At 45.1% G+C, this 5,205-nt stretch overlaps 1 protein-coding gene across 1 annotated transcript in view; it reads left to right on the forward strand.

The window, feature by feature from the left end:
- agmo (alkylglycerol monooxygenase) overlaps positions 1 to 5,205 on the forward strand; it is a 46,845-nt gene that overhangs the window by 12,952 nt on the left and 28,688 nt on the right. The window lies entirely within an intron of this gene.

Raw genomic sequence — 5,205 nt, forward strand, 5'->3', positions numbered from 1 at the left:
CCCCCCCCCCCCCCCCCCGAGCTCTGCAGACAGCTGCAGCTGTTAAGACAAACAGATGTGCTCAGCACTCCTCTGCTCTCCTCCGCTGTCCTCCACCCCCAAGGAGACGCAGCCGATGTGGATGTTATTGTTTAAAGAGGAGCTTCTCCTGGCTGTGTGGCAGGGTGGAGGCCGTGGGGTGGGGTGGGGGGGTTAGCCTGCCCCCGGGAGCCTCGGGCTCCATAAATCTTCACTCTGACGGCGAGTTCCTGGCGCGGTTGCAGGTTGCAGGACTGACAAAAGAATCCGGGCCCCCGCTTGGTTTGCTGGTTCAGTCGGTGCGGTTTGGTCAGGATGTGGGGGTCTCGCTCACGGCAGCAGAAGAGAGCAAGTGAAAGGCCTCATGGGAGGCAGGGATAACATCAACAGTGATCTATAGGTCAGTGTGCTCTCACTCTCTGTCTGCTGTGTGCGTGATGAAAGAGAGAGAGAGAGAGGGGATGTCTACAGGGAGAGAGAGAGAGAGATAGACTGGTCTGATTGAACGTAGTCATCACAAAGATAATGACCGCAGGGCCTGCGTAGAAAGCGCAGAAAAGAAGAGTGTGTTATGATCGCTGAGCTCAGCAGAGGCCACAGTCCGGCCGTCTGCTGCCCTCGTGTGCTCCGCTCGCCGTACGGACAGACTTCCCTCTGTCAACACCGTTGACGGACGAGATTTCCTGCTGACACTGCTGAGGACGAACCTCCGCCGATGAGAGGCGAGAAGTGTGAATATGAAGGATGGAGACGAGCGGTAACGCCTCACATGTGGATGGTTAGATGTTTCAGAGTGAAGTTTTTTTTCACAGCCTGGGCGTCCGCAGCGATGAGTCGTGATTGGTTGGTAGCCTTTCTGTCAGCTCCAATCAGCCCGACCTCTGTCATCAACAAGGCATTAAAGTCACTGAGATCACACCAGACCTTCACTGAAACTTCTGGCCTGTATCTGCTGGATTTCTGCTGCCACGTGATTGGCTGATCGGATACTTGCATTTATAAGCAGGCGTTCCTAATAAAGTGCTCGGTAAAATCTTTCTTAAAGTGGCGACAGTTTGAATCACCATTGTGTGTCATCAGTCTGCAGCGGAGCAATAAAAGCAGTTTAATTTATAATTTAATCAATTGAAATAGATTTTACATATAATAAAATATAAGAGAAATTTTACCTCACCCGTCACTTTTCTGCACGTAGTTTTTACACCCTCTTTGTGAGAGCTGTAAGTGGCCCTGACCTGGGTTAGTGTGTTTAGTTTAGTGCGTGTGACTGAGCTGTGTGGACAGCATGAAGTATGGCAGCAACGGAGGGGAGTTGGCTGACCGTCCCACCGAGTCCAGCACTCCTTGTTTGGGTTGGCACCCCATCCAAGAGCCCTCCAATCCAAACACTGGAGGGCCGTTCACAGCCCATTACCTCCGTGACTGACAGGGCAGCCCACCACTCGGAGGGCTGCTCATGAAGGACGTCGCTGGTTAGTGCCAGGAGTTTGTCGCTGAGGGTGATGATTTAGGCAGCTGATTGATGTGCCTGTAAAAGCATTTCATAAGCTTTGAGTGGCTAGAAATAGTTGATTTGGATCGCCTTCTATGCTGATTATTTTTCTTTTGTCTGGTCATACTTTCTTTTAATAGCAGCATTATTCAAGGTACAGTTTGATAATTATTGGCACTTACTTCAGGCCCCTACTGGAGCTGGATTTATGGGGCTCAGTAGGACTTTGGTTCTTGCCTTTATATGTCTCTGGTTATGTAAGCATGGCTCCTGACAGGGCTGAGGTGGACATAAACAGACTCTGTTAAAGTCTAACTCAGTCATGTTAACATGACTGATTATGACTTATAGGCCTTGATTATGTGTCATGCTATGATTCAACAACTCAATTTAAAAACGTAGAATATTACGTCACCCTGCTGCCAGTCGCTCCCTGTTCTTATTCACACAGCAGCGGGATAGTAAGGTATATTTATCGTTGTATAGGGTTTGGTTTTGCAGGAGACATCTAAGTGATAATAGTGTAAACAATGGGTTATATCACAACACTTCGAAATGTATTATCATGATTGTAACATGGCCACTTACCATTGGAAAAACAGTCTTTTAAAGAGTCAGTTCAACCAAAATACCACAAAAATAATAAATAAATTAACTCCAAGCTGTGTCTGTCCATGCAGATATTTCTGCCACCACCCCAAAAACTATAGAGATAAATACACTAGGGATCATTGCTGTAAAGAAATTACTAAAAGATTTAACTGCAACATAAATTATACTGTTGAATCTTTCAATGTTGTGACCAACGCTGAATCACCGCTCACATCTCAATTAACTGACTAATCAAGAGTTTCGTACGCCTAGCTACATGCGGCTAGCTACCTAGCCACATACAAAGTACTGAGCGATAGGGTTGATGAGATGAATGCAGCTAACAAAAAAAAACTATCTGCGTGGTTAATAATACCACTAGAGGTATAGTTTAACTGTTAGTTAGCTTAACTGTTAGCTAGAAGCAACTGTAGCTAACAGATGCTCTGAATCCCTGCAGTTAGACTTTCCTTGAACACAGATTTGGGTGAATTAAGTTTGTGGTAGTATTTTCTTTATCTTTGGTAAAAGCAACAAGTCGTCCCTCTGAATGAATGAATCATAAAACGGGTCGTTTGGTATCCAAAATAGTCTGTCAGTGCCTTCACAAAATGTCCACATGACTGTTTTTCTTTAGGCACAAACACTTGGTATGAAGGAAAGATTGTGACGATTGTAAAAACAAACCAATCTTGACTTTTGGTATGAAACTGGATATGAAACAACAAGCTCTTGTGTCAAAGTTGCTTTGTTGACCCATCCGTCTGACCCCATTATTTCAACCTTAGTTCCTGACAGACAACAGTCAAAGCTCTCACACAGCCACTAGAGGTCCTCGTCAGGTAAACATAGCTTACCACAGCTTATTTTGAGGATTTGAATAAAAGACTGATGCTACGCTTTTCACTGGGATGGATCAGTCTTGTATTAAGCGCCTTAACTGTCCATCACCTCCTTGTTATTCCTGAGAAATCATGAGTTGCGGCTCGCTGGAGGCCAGATGGAAGTGCCGTCCTCAGCGTTTCTCTGCTCTTGCTGGGAACGCAGACTCTGTGGCATTGGTTCTCACCATTAACGGGGCTTCCCTCCTGAATAGGCCCTGCCAAACTATGCAGTGTCCCGCCGAGTCCAGAGATGAGGACATGGGCTTGCAGTGAAGCCTAGCGGTTCCTACTTCCTATCAATGACAACAAGCATCAATCTTAACCGCCCTTAGTCCTGGACCCTGCCAAGCACGACTCCAGTGAGACGAAAAAAAGTCAAAGACTCAGGCTGTTGGAATCAAACAAAGGCTGGATTATCCTCAGAATATGTCTCTTTGCGAGACAGTTCATCTCTGACTCCCCCGTGGTTCAGGGCGGAAGAAACGTCATAATTTTTGTTCTTGACTGCTGCAGTCAAGTCTTCTCCCCTCTCCTTGTTTCCTCTCCTCGCTTCCTCTCCTCTCCTGACCGTCTGTCGGCTGCGTTGAGAGGGCAAATAAAGTTTGAAATAAAACCCAACCCTGTTGCTTCCATTTCGACTCCATCCAAAATACACCATTTAACACTGAATGTGACACTTCCAAAAACATTCCCTGTGACATTTATTCTCTCACACCTGCTGAAATCCAGCAATAACCCCGTTAAATAAGCGAGGTGTGGAGTATTGCTCGGAAGTGGTAGTTTTCACTCGGAGCTCTTCGGGGTTTCCCCCAAACAGTTGAGGAATTCCACCTCGGTTTAACTGATTGGAAACGTCTTCGGTGCAGATCGCCGCGCTCCTCTGCTCTGCTCACACAACACTCACCTTCACTCCTCGGCAGAGTGTTTGTTCAGGTGCGGCGGACCCTCGACCCATTGGGTTTTACGCCCGCCAACCTCGATGCAACTTTATTAAACAGAGAGAAGAGGAGGAGTTGGAGATGTGGCTTTTGAATGATTTCTCAAAATAGAAGGGAGAAATCCCACACTGGGCAAAGAGCTGTTATCGTGTGTGTGTGTGTGTGTGTGTGTGTGTTTATAAGTGTGTGTTTCCTAGTCATAGATAGGTTAAAGCAATAGTTTTACATTTTGAGGAAAACTTGTATTTGCTTTCTGGCTAGCTTAGCTTAGCACAAAGACTAGAAACAGATGGAAACAGCTAGCCTGGATCTGCCAAAGCTAATGTGATCACCCTGTCCCCATCCCTAAAAATTCACTAACGGAACAAGTTACATATTGTTTGTTTAATCCATAGAAAAACTCAAGTGTAAAGACGACGGTTCGTCACTTTACAGGAGGACTACTTCTTAGCTGGGAGCAATAAAACCACCAGAACCAGCAGAGCACATAATCCTTCATAAAAACACATATCCACATGTACATGAAGCACACAACCTTCATAAAACAGCTAATTTTTACTTTAACTGTTTGGTTTATGAACTGATTGAACAGATGAATTTTATCTCAGGCAAAGCTAGGCTAGCTGCTTCCCACTGTTTCTCACTGTTTTCAGTCTTTATGCTAGGCTAAGCTAGCCAGCTGCTTAATGTCGCTTTATATTTATGAACTACACCTTTAAAGCAAAGACACGAGGGATATCAAAACCCTTAAAAATCTTTAGATAAAACAAAAAAATGTGTCGTCATCGAGCTAAAAATGAAGTTTTGTGTAATTTGTTTTCCATTTTTAATAAAGTTTAATACTTCGATAGTTGATCCTTTAATCACAAATCCCCATCATCACATATCGAGACTGGTACATGAAACTCAAACCTCATTTAATGACTCGGGCTGATTTTATTATAATGAATACATTACTGTACATAGTCTATATGGGGCTTTGTGGTTCTGCAATATTTGAAGGTTACTGTTCTCCCTTGTACGGCTGCAGAAGCCAAAGTGGACCGGAGGTGCCAAAAAGCACAGACCAAACGGGGTGGTCCGGAAACGGCCCGGAGATCCAGTGAAACTTAACAAGCATGTTCCCTTTGGATGTTAAAATGAAGTGTAACATAGATATTAATGTAGCAAGTATCACAACACAGCAGAGGAATGTAAACTGGAGCACTGGGACATCAGGCTGGACGCTTACCAGCTGCACCCGAATACCCCCGCCGTCATAATAGCCTGGAAACCCCCCCCC

This window comes from Seriola lalandi, unplaced genomic scaffold, assembly GCF_002814215.2.
Source record: "Seriola lalandi dorsalis isolate HSWRI2012SDOR001 ecotype SW California unplaced genomic scaffold, Sedor1 jcf7180002054934, whole genome shotgun sequence".
Taxonomy (NCBI): Eukaryota; Metazoa; Chordata; class Actinopteri; order Carangiformes; family Carangidae; genus Seriola; species Seriola lalandi.